Raw genomic sequence first — 20,303 nt, forward strand, 5'->3', positions numbered from 1 at the left:
AATGTCGTACGAGGAAAGGTTGAGGGAAATCGGACTGACGACACTGGAGGACAGAAGGGTCAGGGGAGACATGATAACGACATACAAGATACTGCGGGGAATAGACAAGGTGGACAGAGATAGGATGTTCCAGAGAGTGGACACAGGGACAAGGGGTCACAACTGGAAGCTGAGACTCAGACGAGTCACAGGGACGTTAGGAAGTATTTCTTCAGTCATAGAGTTGTCAGGAAGTGGAATAGCCTAGCAAGTGAAGTAGTGGAGGCAGGAACCATACATAGTTTTAAGAAGAGGTATGATACAGCTCAGGAAGCAGAGAGAGAGAGGACCCAGTAGCGATCAGTGAAGAGTCGGGGCCAGGAGCTGAGTCTCGACCCCTGCAACCACAATTAGGTGAGTACAGTTAGGTGAGTACACACTGCTGTAAAAGCTTTTAGTGAGGAACGTTTCTGTCTACATAGAGCTTTATCAATTAGCGACTTGATAAAAGCTCTATACAGGGTGAAACGCTGTCCAAATAAATGCTTGCTCTGCAACGTGTGTTTTTTCACTACTGTCAACAGTATGCTGTTTAGATCCAGCAGCTATTTCGGTAAGGGTCTCTCCCGGGTGCGTAATGTTGTAGCTGATTCATACCACGACCTCGGCTGAAATATTTCACTAGACTCACCTCAGGCAGGATGTTGCGATCGTGTCTATCTTGTATCTCCACGAATGCTGAGGTATTATTTTTACTTCCCCCTCCCGACGAACACGAGATTCTGATTGACTGAATGGCATATACAAGTTTTCTTCTTCCTCCTCCTACTCCTTCTCCTCTTCTTCTTCCTCCTTCTCCTACAACTTCCCCTTTTTCTTCCCCCCTTTCACGTCTTCCTCTTCCATCTAGGATATCCGCCCGGGAGTATAGACATTAATTTTGACATGGTTTCTCAGATCGTTCGTATTCCAACGCAAGCTTTTGTAAGTTGAGAGATTTTGTGGCTCATATAATACAGAAAAAACATAACAGCAATCAAACCAGACTGCAATAACGTTAAACAGGCTTTTATTTCACGAAGGTATGACAGGAGAGTAGCGCATTCGTGTCTGTCAACCTACTACCTGAGGTCACATGAGACAGAGGATAGTTCAACAAGTCGGTGTCTGTGAAAACTAGAAAGGTAGACTATTTTAATAGTGGACCAGTCAAGAGGATAGCACTAACAATGCTCTTTTCTGTCGTGTTAGAGATCACAGTCAACCTATAGACTGGTCCTCTGCTAAAACTGTCTACCCTCCTCCTATCTTTCACAGACACAGTCTTGTTGAAGCATCCTTTATACACAACAGTAAATAGTAACTAAATAGTTGCTACATATCAGCCTAAAGTCACACATAACAGTAGGATAGTATCTCTCTGAAGAGTTACTATCTACGGACCTACTACCGATGGCGCTATGATCGCTATAATTAACGTTCATTTACGCCTCGTCATTGTTATTCCTATCAGTAATGCTCTGTCTATCGTTGACATCAGTAGTGATAACGTCGATATAGCCATCGTTATCATTACCCTAATAGATGGTAATTTAGCAACCGTTGTCACAATACTATATCGTTAATATTAATGCTACTGTTAACATTATTATTGCTCTCAGCTAAAGAATTCTTTAGAATTACATTCAAATTATTATTATTTTACACTTAATTACAATTCTTTTATATTTTAACTTTCAATATAACTATTACACATAATATTTTTTATATCAATTATTGTATTAATGATGTTTATTAATAATTTGTTCTTCTATTATTATTATTACTATTATTATTATTATTATTATTATTATTATTATTATTATTATTATTTTTATTATTATTATTATCATTATTATTATTATTATTATTATTATTATTATTATTATTATTATTATTATTATTAGGAAATTAAAATATCCTCCAAAGCACATTACCATTTAATGCTGCACTAACGACATTTAAAAAGAAAAAAATGGTATTATTTATATACAGCAGGTGGTATATTTATAAGTCTCAATCAATGATATAAATGTCTATCGTATGATATAAGTGTCTATCGTAGACGCTGCAGTGACGAGTTATCATAGGACGTGAGACGCGCGTCAGAAGGCATTTCTTCTCTTCTCCCACGAATCTTACACGACCTAAGGTGTATATCTAAGAGTGTATGTACAACGAGAGGTGTGTATGAATATACATCAAGAGGTGTGTATCTCTCACTGTATGTATATACACCTTGAGGTATGTATCTCTCTGTGTATAATTGCTAAGAGTTTACTTAAATCCTTGTCTTAGGGGTTAAAGTAACATTAACTGGTAGTGTACAGGTGACATGCAGAGGTATAATGACCATCGTGTAGTCGGTAGTCATCAAACTTGCATTATTCTCAGTGAGATCCGTCCAAACTCATGACCCATAAGACGCAATTTCCTCTTCACGCGGAAGTGCTAAACCCTTACAAGCCCTATCAGGTTTGACCCGAAAAAGTGGAAGAGTAGTTCCTACCTCTTAGATCACAAGTCCTTCCTCGGTGTGAAGGGAAGGAAGGGAAACCACGCTTCTGAAGGGTAATGGCTTCATTTTTAGAAACTTACACAGACTTTCTGGCCGCCACGACCCATTCGTTATTTATTGAGGAAGAGTTTTGTCGTAGTGAAAACTTTGGGATGCAGTGAAAACCTTTGAAGATGAGTTAATGTACACTGAAAACTTTTTTTATTTTCTTACTTTTGAGAGATACAACACACACACACACACACACACACACACACACACACACACACACATACACACACACATACAGGTCACTGGACAAGAGACTTAACACACAGTTCAAGGTAAGCGAATCATCCTTTGGGCTGGGTTGCCTCTGATGCTGTGACCAGCACAGGTGTCCTCACGGCAGGAGTAGAGAAGAGGGAGTAACACGCAAGAGAGAGAGAGAGAGACAGGAGAGGGATGCAGAATGACACACACATTGCAAATGACACACACATTGCAGAATGACACACACATTGCAGAACGACACACACATTGCAGAATGACACACACATTGCAGAATGACACACACATTGCAACAGTGACTCTACGCTCAACATTTTTTTCGCGGCCAAACTTGTGGAGTGAACCAAACTCAGATGCATTGAATAACCTCATCAGCGACAATGTTTCGTTGACACGGCAGGAGATACGTCGCGGCTAATAAAAATACTCACTGCGTCTAAGCGTCATTTGTTCCACCTTGTCGGAATTTGCATACCATTCCCGTGACTAAACTTCGTGGACTCAGCAACCAAATTCGCAAACTCTATTTAAAAATACGCCAGTAATACGTCTTCTTATTAGAAAAAAAAGTGACAACAGCTGGTAAAAGAGCGATTAGAATTAAGTATATATATATATATATATATATATATATATATATATATATATATATATATATATATATATATATAATTTCATTTTTTGCAATTTTCTTCAGGATATGAATATTGCTATTATAAGCTCCATTTTTGCCAAACACACTTGTACAAATATAGCATAATACAATTTAAATGTATGTTTGTGCTGTATTTTGTCCTATTTTTTTTCCTAATTAGTTTTTCCAATTAAAAATTTGGGAATAGCGAGATTTCGAATTTCGGTATAAATTAATTTTCGCATTGACTTTTTTTTTCTGTTCGTGTGAGAATTTAGGCTTGTGCAGTCGATCAATGATTTAATTTCATCAGAGTTCACAGCAACGTTAATATTGCTGCTGCTGCTGCAACTGCTGTTGTTCTGTCACCATTGTTGCTGTTATAGCAATGGCTGTGTTATTGCTTCTGTTGCTACCACTGTTATTGCTACTCTTACTGCTTTTGGTGCTGTTAGTGATGTTTGTACTGTTGCTGGTGTTGATGCTTTGTTGCTGTTCTTGATACTGCTGCTGGTGCTGTTAGGGTGCTGTTGCTGTTGCTGGTGATGTTAGGGTGCTGTTACTGCTGCTGGTGCTGTTACTGCTGCTGTTAGGGTGCTGTTACTGCTGCTGGTGATGTTAGGGTGCTGTTACTGCTGCTGGTGCTGTTACTGCTGCTGGTGATGTTAGGGTGCTGTTACTGCTGCTGGTGCTGTTACTGCTGCTGTTAGGGTGCTGTTACTGCTGCTGGTGATGTTAGAGTGCTGTTACTGCTGCTGGTGCTGTTACTGCTGCTGGTGATGTTAGGGTGCTGTTACTGCTGCTGGTGCTGTTACTGCTGCTGGTGATGTTAGGGTGCTGTTACTGCTGCTGGTGCTGTTACTGCTGCTGGTCTTGTTAAAGTTACTGTTATTAACGTTACTTAAACTGCAGTACTTAATACTTTTATATTATTATTATGTATATTACTACTGCTACTACTAATAATATTATTATTAGTGTTACTATAATTATTTTTATTTATAGTAGCAGATGCTCTTGTTGATGCTAATACTGTTAGCGTTACTGTTAGTTATAAGGTTACTGTTAATTATGCCGTTGCTGTTTCTGATATTGTGTTAATACTATTAATTTTACTGCTGCAGAGGCTGTTGCTGCTGATGCAGTGCTGCTCGTGTTACTGTTATTTATCATTTCTGCTGCTGCTGCTATTATTAATGCTACTGTTATTTATGAGTCCACTGCTACTGATGGTGTCACTGGTGTTGTTGCTGTTGTTGCTGCTGCTGCTACTGGTGCTGCTGCTGCTGCTGCTGCTGGTGCTGGTGCTGCTGCTGCTGCTGCTGCTGCTGCTGCTGGTGCTGGTGCTGCTGCTGCTGCTACTGATTCAGTTTTGTATAAGATTACGTCTTCTGCTTCTGGTATAAATGAGGCCACTGAGAGAGAGAGATGTGATGTATGGGAAGGATTTTCACGATACCAATTTGATTCAGATACAAACAAGATCCGCTGTTGGTCGCATCCACCTAATAAATCTTGACTTTTTTTTTTTAAATAATAAATGGCACAGTACCGTTTCTGGAACAATTCCACCCAAAACAAAACTTTATAAATATATACATGCGCACATAGATATAAGATGTGCTCCTCTTGTAACTCCTTTCGCTTCCTATGAAGCTATGAAGATATGTGAGGAAGCGCTCAGGTGTTTTTCCTATATATATATATATATATATATATATATATATATATATATATATATATATATATATATATATATATATATATATATATATATATATATATATATATATATATATATATATATATATATATATATATATATAATGTATATCTATATATGAAAGAGAATCGCAGACAGGCGATCTTAACAATACAAGACAAACCGCTGGCTACATAAATCTTCAGTTCAAGATCTTTCACACGTCTCCGTGCGTCAACAGGAGCTATGCAATGTTGCAAGAGCAGCAACAGGTGGAATGAGAGAAAGTTTTCTCAAAGTGAGGTAGCGTGGTGGCGCCAGCCAGTTCCTCTCAGACGAACTGGCTTGTGGCTTAAATATGGAAGCTATTTTCTAAGGCTCTAAACACCATCCACAGATAACAACCATCACAAAAGGAAAGTCAGAATTTGCAAGAAAAAAAAATTATACTCTCATCAACACAGGCGATGCAGATAAAAATAATAAAACATCTATTGAAAGAGTTACTCCAAAAAAATATGCACTCCAAAAAAATGTCGTAAGTTTGTCAAGAAGAGGCCGGTGAAAACGTCAGGAAAGGTTGACTCTGAATTTGTAAGAAATCTTTTGTAGCGCGGCCCTCAGAGTATTGTTAAACAGGAAGAAGGAAAAAGGAAGTCTCCCTGGCTTATATTTTCTTTTTTTCGTCTCAGTTGCCTGGCAGTGAATGAAGGTCGTAGAGCGAGAGTGTTTTCTTGCTGGCATCCCAACCTGGCTACAACCTCTGTGTTTTTGTGCCCTCAAGTGCACTTTTTATAGTCTCGTTTCACTTTTTCCTCCCCACGTGGAAATCCGTCTTTCAGTGAGTGAAAGTCGGCGAAGTTCCTCATCTAGCGTGTGTGCTCACAAGGATCCTGCTGCATGTGTGCTCACGAGGATCCCGCTGCGTGTGTGCTCACGAGGATCCCGCTTCGTGTATGCTCACAAGGATCCTGCTGCATGTGTGCTCACGAGGATCCCGCTGCGTGTGTGCTAACGGGGGTCCCGCTGCGTGTGTGCTCACGAGCATCCCGCTGCGTGTGTGCTCACGAGGATCCCGCTGCGTATGCGCTCACGAGGATCCCGCTGCGTGTGTGCTCACGAGGATCCCGCTGCGTATGTGCTCACGAGGATCCCGCTGCGTGTGTGTTCACGAGGATCCCGCTGCGTGTGTGCTCACGAGGATCCCGCTGCTTGGGATTGGATCCCAGAAGACGCACTGAAACTCTCATCATTGTGGTGTTTGATATAATATTATGTAAGTGGGTCGAGAGGCTTTTGTTTTAAGTATGATGAGGCCAGCCCAATAATGTGGAAAAATGTAGTGTTTTTTTTCTCTCTAGTTTGGGCACTGTGAATACACTTTTCATTCATCTTCCGTCTACGGTCCCTTGTGAGAATGGTGCCTTGATGCTAATGATGGGCTCTTGATCCAAAGAGGTTGATCTACCCTCCCTTGGATTAAACCTTGATTACCTTGCATTTCCCCCAGGCGTTGTTCCCCCCCTACGGGTTTTAAGGAAAACGCTTCACATATTACCTAACATAATAATTCCCAATAATCTTACACAAAAGATTACTCATGGGATTAACTTCGGAGTGCAATCATTACATCTCTCTCTTCCTCTTTCTCTCTCTCTCTCTCTTTGAATGCCAGAATTTTAGGCGGCTCAGGAGACATGTAATATTCCACCGACGGAGCAGTCATCTGTGAACTAAAGTTAGAGGATTAAGCTTACTATAGAGGTAATGTAAATTAACTGCAGACACTTTACATGATAAAAGAATTTTTGTGCTCGAGAACTTATGTGTGTGTGTGTGTGTGTGTGTGTGTGTGTGTGTGTGTGTGTGTTTATTTCATAACGTGTTTGACTAGGTGAGGGCTCTGTGCTGGCGTTGCATACTCGAGTAGTAGGTTAATTATGTTGAGTACAGAGTCTTACTCTTTTTCTTGTTTTTATCCACACGTTCCTTAAGGCACTGTCTTACATTTTGCAAGGTTGCATCTCCCGCCGATGTAGTCCAGTGTGCTCCTGGAGATATGTTTGGCGTGATGCCTACCACCATATCTTTTATTTGTACCCCTTTCTTGTTTCCTTTCTTTCCCTACCTTCTTCCTTCCTCTCCTTCCCCTCCCCCGGCTCTTATCTTCCTTTTGATGTGTAAGTCTGAAAGCTCTCTCATATTTTCTCATTGCTTACAGGTAACAGGCTCTAGCTCTTGGAGCTCATTACGGGTACGCAGAAAACAAGCAGCTCCTGGAGCTCTATACACGTATGCAGGAAACAAGCTCTAACTACTGAGTTATAGATGTGTGCAGAAACTAAGCTCTAGCTCCTGGGTTTCACGCTAAATAACTACTAAATAACTACTTCCTAACCTACTGAAACGTTTTATGTACGAATATCGAGCAAGTCTGTGAAACACTCGTGTGAAGTCCTCGCCAATTATCATAAATTGTCGCAAATCGCTCTCATAGTTAGGTTAGGCTGAGTTAGGTAAGCTTAGGTAAAGTTCTGTTAACTGAGGGTAGGTTAGGTTAGGTTAGGTGAAGCCAAGTTAAGATAGGTAAGGTTAGGTTAGATTACGCTAGGTCAGGCTAGGTAAAGTCAGGTTAGGTTAGATTAGGTTAGGTTAGGTTAGGTAGGGTCGGTGTAGGTTAGGTCAGGTTAGGTAAAGTCGGGTTAGGTTAGGTTAGATTACATTAGGCTAGATTAGGTTAGGTCAAGTCAGGTTAGGTTAGATTAGATTAATTTAGGTTAGGTTGCGTTAGGTTAGGCTAGATTAGGTTAGGTCAGGTTAAGTAAAGTCAGGTTAGGTTAGGTAAGATTACGTTAGGTTAGGTTAGGTTAGGTAAGATTACGTTAAGTTTGGTTAGGTAAGATTACGTTAGGTTAGGTTAGGTCAGGTAAGGTTACGTTAGGTTAGGTTAAGTTAGGTAAGATTACGTTAAGTTAAGTTAGGTTAGGTTAGGTTAGGTCAGATTACGTTAGGTTAGGTTAGGTTAGGTCAAGTCAGGTTAGGTTAGGTTAGGTTAGGTTAGGTCAGGTAAGGTTACGTTAGGTTAGGTTAAGTTAGGTAAGATTACGTTAGGTTAAGTTAGGTTAGGTTAGGTTAGGTCAGATTACGTTAGGTTAGGTTAGGTCAAGTCAGGTTAGGCTAGGTTAGGTTAGGTTAGGTCAGATTACGTTAGGTTAGGTTAGGTCAAGTCAGGTTAGGTTAGGTTAGGTTAGGTTAGGTCAAGTCAGGTTAGGTTAGGTTAGGTTAGGTCAAGCCAGGTTAGGTTAGGTTAGGTTAGGTCAAGTCAGGTTAGGTTAGATTACGTTAGGTTAGGTTAGGTCAAGCCAGGTTAGGTTAGGTTAGGTTAGGTCAAGCCAGGTTAGGTTAGGTTAGGTTAGGTCAAGTCAGGTTAGTTACTTTCTGACGAATTATTCAAGAAGCACTTCAGAGAAAGCACTGAATTACTGACCACATGTTTCAGGAATTTCATGCAAAAAGAGATTATGCAAAGGGGATTACGTGCAGTAAATGGGACTGACAGGGATTACCCGGATTTGCTGAAATTTTCAGGGATTTCACGTAAATCCTGGTCTCACGCGCTTGTAATATAATCAACAAGTTTATCTTCAATCCCTTGGGCCTTGATGCTGGTAAAGGGCTCTTGATCCGAGGAAATAAGGAGACTCCCCACCCTTTGTTTTCGTCGGATGAAATTTGATCGCCTGCTATTCCTCAGGGGCTCTATAACCCCCTATTGGTTTAGTGTTCCCTCTGAGTATCTTGCACGCCGCGAACATGTTTTCTCAGAGGTCTCTTGTGCCGCTATGATAGACACAACAAACGCAGCTTTGATTCCTTAGGACACAAAACAATCACAAACTTTTCATTTTGATAAGCTTCAGAAAGTTGTACACACCAACTGTATGTACACAGTGGCCGGATGTACATCTCTCTCCCTCCCTCCCTCCCTCCCTCCCTCCCTCCCTCCCACCCTCCCTCCGTCTCTCTCTCTCTCTCTCTCTCTCTCTCTCTCTCTCTCTTCAGGTCCAGAGATACAAATAAGCCAGTAATCACAAGCACCACACCAGTGCTAAAGCCACACAGTTCATCGCTTACAAATTAAAACTTCATTCCTATCTAGAGGGTACAGTACAGTGGGAAAATCCTTTTCCTGGCTCATCCCCATCCCCTTCCCTCTCACAACCACCTCCCCACTCTTTCCCCCACACACCCCACTCATCCCACACACTTCTTGATCTCTCACACAGTTGCTCACCTGTTCGAGGCCACATTATTCATGTTTATGTGTGTGTGTGTGTGTGTGTGTGTGTGTGTATATATATATATATATATATATATATATATATATATATATATATATATATATATATATATATATATGTATATATATATATATATATATATATATATATATATATATATATATATATATATATATATATATATATATATACACAACATACATAGTTTTCCATTTAGATGGGCGTGCTAGATAAATGAAATGATGCAGGTGTAGATAGGATGGTGGTTGAAGCAGTGACGACAGGAGGGGCGGGCCAGCCAGCCAGCCTCTCTCATCACCTTCCCTTGATTGCTTCGCCGCCGCTGGAAATCACGAGTCTGTGACGTACAGCTCTCCACTAACACTGTGTGAGGTGCCCGAGAAAATAATAACGCGGTGGTAACAAATATTCTGAAACTGAAACGCTGTTCCACGTGTTGGGGAAATTTATTTGGCGTGTTTTACCCCGTGTTGGGAAAATTAGCGTTTTTTACCTCGTATTAGGAAATTGAATCTACGATTATTTTACGATTTTTTAGCCGAGTAAAATAATTTTCGGACATGCCTCTACATTCAGTGCAAATGCTATAAATAACTGTGTCAGAGCCTCCCGTTCGAAAGCGAGTAAAAGCCGGTCTCTTCATGTTAGTGTAGGGCTCTTGATTCAAGGAACTGGAGCCACTAAACTCTTCAAAGGATCAAACTTGCTTATTTCACGGACTCGAAGAAAACTTTATTCATTTCTTTAGTTGCAATAAACCATTGAAGACTGAACACGTGTAGGTCAGGTTAAGAAAGATTTGTCAGGAAACAGGACAAGTGTTTCCTGACGCGGGTCTCAGGCATCTGATGACCCGCCGCTGAAGTTTTATCGGACCCTGTCTACCAGGGGGAAGATTGTTCTTGACTTATTAACAATGTTTTTATTTTCGTACGTCAGGAAAGAAGACAGCGGTACGTCAGGACACAAGACAGTGGTACATCAGGAAAGAAGACAGCGGTACATCACGAAAGAAGACAGTGACTACCCAGAGGCTGGACGTGTTACAGTTGGAAAACATATTGAAGAGACAGTATACCGAGCAACGTTTTGCTCAGTGTATAGACCATCATGTAACGATCTGATAATGCTGATTCCTGAGGGAAATGTCGGAATATAGACCTGAATACTGTTTCTTCACCATACATCCTCTGGCCTATTGGAGAGACGTGCTCTAAAACCCCATTGAAAAAAATATATAGTAAAGGATCATAGCAGATTTGGTTAGGTTAGGCTAGGTTAGCAGGGAAGGTGTGGGGCAGTATGTAATATAGAGAGGGTGTTGCTGGCGCTGGTGTAGACAGCTTGACATGACAGCTCTGACATCTTGTATCCTACCTCCCCCACTCTCGTCCACCGCCACTCTGTTTACGTCGACGTGTGTTTGTATGTGCTCGCCTATTTGTGGTTGCAGGGGTCGATTCACAGCTCCTGGTCCCGCCTCTTTGTTGGTCGCTACTAGCTCCACTCTCTTCGTGCTCCGTGAGCTTTATCCTATCTCTTATTAAAGCTATGAATGGATCCTGCCTACACTGCATCACTCTCAGGATTGTTCCACTTCCTGACAACTCTATGACTGAAGAAATGTGTGTGTGTGTGTGTGTGTGTGTGTGTGTGTGTGTGTGTGTGTGTGTGTGTGTGTGTGTGTGTTTGCGCTTGTTTTTCAATTTTTGTTGTTGCTCTCAGCTGTGGGTTTGAAAGTTTTCTCCAAGTTCAATTAAGTTGGATGAGAGAGAATCCCGTGTGTCCTCGTGTGGTCTTAATGACCGCCGTGCTGGGACTAATGACTGGGGCCTCTGACTGGGACACCTGCATTGTACTCGCTTTCATTGTTCACTTAAATACTGTTGAGTCGGTGGCGAGTGGATCCGTTAACAGTTGTAAATGTGCTCCGGAAATTGTAATGTGATAAAATGATGAATGAATGATAATGATGATGATGATGATTATGAATGTATAATGATTTGAGTAACTCCACGAACTATACGTACACGAGATGCTGATAAGATCACACACACACACACACACACACACACACACACACACACACACACACACAACTGAATCGCTCTATATACATAAAACAAAAGAGGAAAAAACTTCCCGATGAGGCTCTACTATTAGCATTTTAGAATTAGTTTTAGAATTAGTTTTAGAATTAGTTCTGGATCGTTAAGAATGCAGAGGAGCAAATGTGCATACATTACTAAAGAATTTGTTTATGTAAATGGTGCATTTATTCAACTTTTTAAGTGTAGAAGATTGTTCCGTAGATGAAGGAGGGAGGGGTGAGGGAGAGAGGAGGGAGGGGAGGGGTGAGGGAGAGAGGAGGGAGGGAGGGGTGTGGGAGAGAGGAGGGAGGGAGGGGTGAGAGAGAGAGGAGGGAGGGAGGGGGTGAGGGAGAGAGGAGGGAGGGAGGGGTGAGGGAGAGAGGAGGGAGGGAGGGGTGAGGGAGAGAGGAGGGAGGGAGGGGTGAGGGAGAGAGGAGGGAGGGAGGAGTGAGGGAGAGAGGAGGGAGGGAGGGGTGAGGGAGAGAGGAGGGAGGGAGGGATGAGGGAGAGAGGAGGGAGGGGGGGGTGAGGGAGAGAGGAGGGAGGTAGGGGTGAGGGAGAGAGGAGGGAGGGCGGGGTGCGGGTGAGTGGAGGGAGGGCGGGGTGAGGGAGAGAGGAGGGAGGGAGGGGAGAGAGAGAGAGGAGGGAGGGAGGGATGAGGGAAAGAGGAGGGAGGGAGGGGTGAGGGAGAGAGAAGGGTGAAGGAGGGAGGAGTGAAGGAGGGAGAAGGGTGAGGGAAGGGTAAAGGTAAAAAAAGGTTAGGGAGAGAGGGTGAACGAGAGAGGTAAAGGAGAGATGTGAGAGGGAGAAAGAGAGGGAGAGAGAGATATAAAGAGAGAGAGAGAGAGAGAGAGAGAGAGAGAGAGAGAGAGAGAGAGAGAGAGAGAGAGAGAGAGAAGAGAGAGAGAAGAGAGAGAGAAGAGAGAGAGAAGAGAGAGAGAAGGCACCAGGGCCTCTTAGCAAAACTTCAAGCACTGGGAATTGCAGGCTCTACGCTATGTCTCCTCAGTGATTACCTTCATGGTAGATCTCTAAGTGTAGTCCTCAATGGAACGGAATCAGCAAGGCATCCTATTGGGGCAAGTGTTCCACAAGGAAGCGTGCTGGGTCCATTGTTACGGAATGTCTACTTCAACGACCTTCTTCATCTCATCCCAGAATCACATGCATATGCAGACGACTGTACACTGACATTCACTTATCCAAGAGAAGAAATGCCAGCTGCTCTAAGCTACATCAATCACCAGCTGAGAGCTATATCAGCTTGGGGAAATAGATGGCAAGTAACATTTGCACCTGAGAAAACGCAAATGATGATCGTCTCTAGGCACCATGATGGTAATGCTGGTGCAGTAGTAAGGATGAATGGGAGGATGTTGGCACCTGGAGAAGTTGATATCCTTGGGGTGAAATTTGACTCCAAACTAACCATGAAGAACCATGTTGTAAATCTTGCAAACAAGGCAGCCAGGAAGCTTACAGCACTTCGCCGTATCTCGCATCTGCTTGACAGTAGGGGTTGCAAGATCCTGTACGAGGCACAAGTACAGTCACACCTTGAGTATGCTCCACTTTCTTGGTTTGCCTGCCCCCTTCCCTCTCATCTGCGACTGCTTGACAGAGCAGAGAACAGAGCAAGACGTCTCATCTCTCGCCTGGACCCATCCTGGATAGATCTGTCATTTCAGCAGAGCCTTCAACATAGGAGGGATGTGGGTGGCCTTACTGTTATGTACAAGGCCAGTATTGTCAAAGTACCACACTTGGATCCACTTCGAGGACAGCGTGAAACAAACTTTTATGCTACAAGACGGGCAGAAAGCAGCAACTTCACTCTGGCTGTACCCTTCTCCAGAACATCACTCCATCTGAGATCATACATACCCAGGATAGCTCGAGTATGGAACACATTCGTACAGCATAATGATGTCAACGAGATAAAGTCAGTTGATCAAATGAAAATGCTGGCCCACAGATGGCTCCAACTTCATCCTGTTCCCTACTTGTATGTCTCATAACAATAAAAGTGCTTTCAAATGAGCTGATGTAGGTAACAGCTCTTAGCTTGCCAATAAAGTTAGGAATCCTTAACCTGTAAATAGCTGTCAATAAAGCTAGGGATCCTTAACCTTGTCAAACCCTGTGTAAAAAAAAAAAGACTGAATGAAAGGAGAAAGATAATGTGGGAGAAACTACATGAAGAGAAACGAGTAAGAAACAGACAGAGAGACGGAGGGTAGGAGGGTAGCTGTAAGAACTGTGTTAAAACTGTCAGTGGTGACAATAAGGCAGGAACAGGTGCACTTCCTTCTTAAATCACTTGACCAAGAAAAGGCTGTGGGCCCAGACAAGTTGAGCCCAAGATTGCTGAGATGTGCAGACCAGCTACCAGCACCTCTAACTTGCATCTTTCAGCACTGCCTAGTACAGTGTAAATGACCTTCTCTATGGAATGAGGCAACTGTAGTCCCTGTTCACAAAAAGAAGAGCAGAGCAGAAATCAGCAACTACAGACCAGTGTCACTCCTGTCAATCACTGGCAAGCTCTTTGAGACAATAATCTCAAGGCAAATGACAGAGTTTTTTGACTACCACTCACTACTTTGTGACCGTCAACATGGCTTCAGGAAAAGTTACTCTGCTGCTGATCTGTTGTTAAACCTCTCCACTAAGTGGCAGCAGTTACTGGATAATCCAAAGTCAGCTGTGTGGTAGCACTGGACATTGCTGGTGCTTTCGACCGGGTGTGGCACCAGGGCCTCTTAGCAAAACTGTAAGCTCTGGGAATTGCAGGCTCTACGCTATGTCTCCTCAGTGACTACCTTCATAGTAGATCTCTAAGGGTAGTTCTCAATGGAACGAAATCAGCAAGATATCCTATTGGGGCAAGTGTTCCACAAGGAAGCGTGCTGGGACCATTGTAATGGAATGTCTACTTCAGTGACCTTCTTCATCTCATCCCAGAATCCCATACATATGCAGACGACTGCACACCGACATTCACTTATCCAAGAGAAGAAATGCCAGCTGCTCTGAGCTACATCGATCACCAGCTAAGAGCTATATCAGCTTGGGGAAACAAATGGTAAGCAACATTTGCACCCGAGAAAACGCAAATAATGATTGTCTCTAGGCACCATGATGGTAATGCCGGTGCAGTAGTATGGATGAATGGGAGAGTGTTGGCACGTGGGGAAGAAGTTGATATCCTTGGGGTGAAATTTGATTCCAAACTAACCATGAAGAACCACGTTGTAAATCTTGCAAACAAGGCTGCCAGGAAACTTACAGCACTTCGCCGTATCTCGCATCTGCTTGACAGTAGGGGTTGCAAGATTCTATACGAGGCACAAGTACGCTCACACTTTGAGTATGCTCCACTTTCTTGGTTTGCCTGCGCCCCCCCCCCCTCTCATCTGCGACTGCTTGACAGATTAGAGAACAGAGCAAGACGCCTCATCTTTCGCCTGGAAACATCCTGGATAGATCTGTCATTTCAGCAGAGCCTTCAACACAGGAGGGATGTGGGTGGCCTTACTGTTATGTACAAGGCCAATATTGTCAAAGTAACACACTTGGATTCACTTCGAGGACAGCGTGAAATAAGCGTCTATACCACAAGACGGGCAGAAAGCAGCAACTTCACTCTGGCTGTACCCTTCTCCAGAACATCACTTCATTTGAGATTATTTATCCCCAGGATGACTCGAGTATGGAACACATTCGTACAGCATTATGATGTTAACGAGATATAGTCAGCTGATTAAATGAAAATGCTGGCCCACAGATGGCTCCAACTTCATCCTGTTCCCTACTTGCATGTCTCATAACAATAAAAATGCTTTCAAATGAGCTGCTGTAGGTAACAGCTCTTAGCTTGTCAATAAAGTTAGGAATTCTTAACCTGTAAATAGCTTGTCAATAAAGCTAGGGATCCTTAACCTAACCTTGTCAAACCCTGTGAAAAAAAAAAGAGGAGAAAGATAAAAAAGAAAATAAGGATGAGGGGGGAACTAGGGCAGACGAAAGAGGGAGAGCGGTGACAGGGAAGCGGTGGAAGAGGAGTGAAGAGGCAGTGAATAGATAAGTGTAGGAGAAGAAGCGAGGTGAGGAGAGTGAGTGAGGCGTGGATATGGGAGGGTGAAGAGAGGGAGCAAATAAGAAAAGAGGGAAAATGGAAGAGGGTCAAGTGAATTAAAGGAAGACGATAAAAGTGAGACAGAAGAAAGAAGAGAGAAAGAGAGGTAAGTTGAATGAAAGAGAGAGAGATAAAGAGAAAAGTATACCCTCTCAAGGAATATCTAATGATAGTAATAATAATAATAATAATAACAACAACAATAATAATAATAATAATAATAATAATAATAATAATAATAATAATAATAATAATAATAATAATAATAATAATGAAATTAATAATAATAATAATAATAATAATAATAATAATAATAATAATAATAATAATAATAATAATAATAATAATAATAATAATAATAATAATAATAACAATAATAATAAAAATAAAACCACGAGCAACAGAAAACCAAATAAAAATAGCTTGAAATGAAAAAATCTTAAGATATAATACAAAAGCCGTTTTAATATATCTCTCCACTTGTTACCTCACAATTTATATACATTTGTAAAAAAAAATTCTAGAGCTTTGCAGATATGCACACAACTGCAATTTATATAGATACCTGGAGTTTACCTGGAGAGAGTTCCGGGGGTCAACGCCCCCGCGGCCCGGTCTGTGACCAGGCCTCCCTTCAAGGTGCCAGAGGTTGGATGAGAACCATGGTTGCAGAAGCAGTCACAAAAACATACATTATTTTATAAAGAAAAGGCTAGATAAATACGTCCCTTATAAATTCCGAAGTTAAATTCTCTGTTCCGTCTTTACGTCGACCGTAAATAAATTCTTGTTTAGCGTAAAGGTTTGGTGAGTTCTCGTAAATACATCGAGAGCGAGACACATCCAGCGGCACTGAAACGGTGCAGTTGCCATGCAAGATTTAGTAGAGGTGTGACAGGTCGTTGTCGGTATTTTATTGTTATGTATTTTTTAGATTTATGTGGCTTGTGAAGCTGTCTTGCACGTTCACGCTGTCCCTGTCTGATGTCTTGGATGTGCTTGGTGCTGTCCCTGTCTGATGTCTTGGATGTGCTTGGTGCTGTCCCTGTCTGATGTCTTGGATGTGCTTGGTGCTGTCCCTGTCTGATGTCTTTGATGTGCTTGGTGCTGTCCCTGTCTGATGTCTTGGATGTGCTTGGTGCTGTCCCTGTCTGATGTCTTGGATGTGCTTGGTGCTGTCCCTGTCTACTGTCTTGGACAGTAGACATGGTAATAGAGTTAAATTAAAGTCCTAACACCATTGTAAAAGAGGAAAAAATAAAAGTCCTAACGCCATTGTAAAAGAGGAAAAAAGGGAAGTCCTAACACCATTGTAAAAGAGGGAAAAATGGAAGTCCTAACACCATTGTAAAAAGGGAAAAATGGAAGTCCTAACACCATTGTAAAAGAGGGAGAAAAAATCTGATATAATGGATGGAATATTCGCACTAATATGGCACTCAGTCATCGAGTAATTTCCCCTGAGCGGACCAAGGTTAAAAATTAATGTTCTTTTACTTTTTTCTATCACTGCTGCTGATTAATCTGTGCTGTTCTCCGGCGAATTAAGCCTGTCAGAGCCACAGCTCCAACGATGGGACCAACTCCAATATTCTGTGTGCCCAGCCCTGATAAGAATTGATTAGGCCTATGGCGCTAGGCTTCTATGAGAGTTGATCCCATGATCAAGCATATCGAAACCAGTAGGTTCTAATATGCTTCATTTAGGCAAAAAATAATCCACTGGATTTGGGATTTGGGGCCAGTCTGAGGTTTTGGTTATTTTTCTTTACTTATTTAGCCGACATGTACTACCAGGACCTTACCAACTCCCGCCAGGTGTCAGGCTGACGTGTGGCAGGCTGACGAGTGACAGGCTGACGAGTGCCAGGCTGATGGATGTCACGCTGACAGGTGTTACGTTAAATTAATAGAATAAAACAACTCGAGCTGCTCTCACAAACACAAACATACACATTTCTGACTCTGAGAACGAGGGCTGCTGTGGGTTTGAACCCTTCCCGTTCTCGTGTTTTAGAGATTCTCGAGAGTCGTGGATTTGTCATGGACAACAGAGGGAGGTCATGCTGAACCTGCTTCTCCCTTCAGCGGAAGGCAGCCCTCTTCTCCCTTCAAGAGAAGGCAGCCCTCTTCTCCCTTCAAGAGAAAGCAGCCCTCTTCTCCCTTTAAGAGAAAGCAGCCCTCTTCTCGATTCAAGGAAAGGCAGCCCTCTTCTCCCTTCAAGAGAAAGCAGCCCTCTTCTCCCTTCAAGAGAAGGCAGCCCTCTTCTTCCTTCAAGAGAAGGCAACCCTCTTCTTCCTTTAAGAGAAGGCAGCCCTCTTCTCGATTCAAGGAAAGGCAGCCCTCTTCTCCCTTCAAGAGAAGGCAGCCCTCTTCTCCCTTCAAGAGAAAGCAGCCCTCTTCTTCCTTCAAGAGAAGGCAGCCCTCTTCTCCCTTCAAGAGAAAGCAGCCCTCTTCTCCCTTCAAAAGAAGGCAGCCCTCTTCTTCCTTCAAGAGAAGGCAGCCCTCTTCTTCCTTCAAGGAAAGGCAGCCCTCTTCTCCCTTCAAGTGAAGGCAGCCGTCTTCTCCCTTCAAGTGAAAGCAGCCCTCTTCTCCCTTCAAGAGAAGGCAGTCATCTTCTTCCTTCAAGAGAAGGCAGCCCTCTTCTCCCTTCAAGAGAAGGCAGCCCTCTTCTTCCTTCAAGTGAAAGCAGCCCTCTTCTCCCTTCAAGAGAAGGCAGTCATATTCTTTCTTCAAGTGAAAGCAGCCCTCTTCTCCCTTCAAGAGAAGGCAGTCATCTTCTCCCTTCAAGAGAAGGCAGCCCTCTTCTCCCTTCAAGAGAAGGCAGCCCTCTTCTTCCTTCAAGAGAAGGCAGCCCTCTTCTCTCTTCAAGAGAAGGCAGCCCTCTTCTCCCTTCAAGTTAAAGCAGCCCTCTTCTCCCTTAAAGAGAAAGCAGGCCTCTTCTCGATACAAGGAAAGGCAGCCCTCTTCTCCCTTCAAGAGAAAGCAGCCCTCTTCTCCCTTCAAGAGAAGGCAGCCCTCTTCTTCCTTCAAGAGAAGGCAACCCTCTTCTTCCTTCAAGAGAAGGCAGCCCTCTTCTCGATTCAAGGAAAGGCAGCCCTCTTCTCCCTTCAAGAGAAGGCAGCCCTCTTCTCCCTTCAAGAGAAAGCAGCCCTCTTCTCCCTTCAAGAGAAAGCAGCCCTCTTCTCCCTTCAAAAGAAGACAGCCCTCTTCTTCCTTCAAGGAAAGGCAGCCTCTTCTCCCTTCAAGTGAAGGCAGCCGTCTTCTCCCTTCAAGTGAAAGCAGCCCTCTTCTCCCTTCAAGAGAAGGCAGTCATCTTCTTCCTTCAAGAGAAGGCAGCCCTCTTCTTCCTTCAAGTGAAAGAAGCCCTCTTCTCCCTTCAAGTGAAGGCAGCCGTCTTCTTCCTTCAAGTGAAAGCAGCCCCCTTCTCCCTTCAAGAGAAGGCAGTCATCTTCTCCCTTCAAGAGAAGGCAGCCCTCTTCTTCCTTCAAGTGAAAGAAGCCCTCTTCTCCCTTCAAAAGAAGGCAGTCATCTTCTTCCTTCAAGAGAAGGCAGCCCTCTTCTTCCTTCAAGTGAAAGAAGCCCTCTTCTCCCTTCAAGTGAAGGCAGCCGTCTTCTTCCTTCAAGTGAAAGCAGCCCTCTTCTCCCTTCAAGAGAAGGCAGTCATCTTCTCCCTTCAAGAGAAGGCAGCCCTCTTCTTCCTTCAAGTGAAAGAAGCCCTCTTCTCCCTTCAAAAGAAGGCAACCCTATTCTTCCTTCAAGAGAAGGCAGCCCTCTTCTCGATTCAAGGAAAGACAGCCCTCTTCTCCCTTCAAGTGAAGGCAGCCGTCTTCTCCCTTCAAGTGAAAGCAGCCCTCTTCTCCCTTCAAGAGAAGGCAGTCATCTTCTTCCTTCAAGAGAAGGCAGCCCTCTTCTCCCTTCAAGAGAAGTCAGCCCTCTTCTTTCTTCAAGTGAAAGCAGCCCTCTTCTCCCTTCAAGAGAAGGTAGTCATCTTCTCCCTTCAAGAGAAGGCAGCCCTCTTCTCCCTTCAAGAGAAGGCAGCCTTCTTCTCCCTTCAAGTGAAGGCAGCCGTCTTCTCCCTTCAAGTGAAGGCAGGTAAGCACGTTTGATGCCACTAAAGGAGTTTTCATCAAGGAACTGGAGTTACCCTCCTCTTCATAGGCTTAAACTCGATTATCTCCTTCCAAACACCATGCATTCTATAACCCTTACGGCTAACCCGTAAGGGTTACGAGAGGAAATACAGTTTCCCCCTAACCTAACTTACGTTACTCTGGCCTAACTTAATCTAACTTACCCCTAGAATAACTTACCCTAGTGGTACATTATACTGCTTTTGACGTCATTTTTCGCTGTCCTTGAAACACCCATATTAGAACTACAGTGAGTTATCAGTGATATTACAGTGTACATCACTGAAATACACCCATATTAGAACTACAGTGAGTTTATCAGTGATATTACAGTGTAGATCACTGAAATACACCCATATTAGAACTACAGTGAGTTATCAGTGATATTACAGAGTACATCACTGAAATACACCCATATTAGAACTACAGTGAGTTTATCAGTGATATTACAGTGTACATCACTGAAATACACCCATAT

The sequence above is a fragment of the Cherax quadricarinatus genome, chromosome 28 (assembly GCF_038502225.1).
Source record: "Cherax quadricarinatus isolate ZL_2023a chromosome 28, ASM3850222v1, whole genome shotgun sequence".
NCBI classification, from domain to species: domain Eukaryota; kingdom Metazoa; phylum Arthropoda; class Malacostraca; order Decapoda; family Parastacidae; genus Cherax; species Cherax quadricarinatus.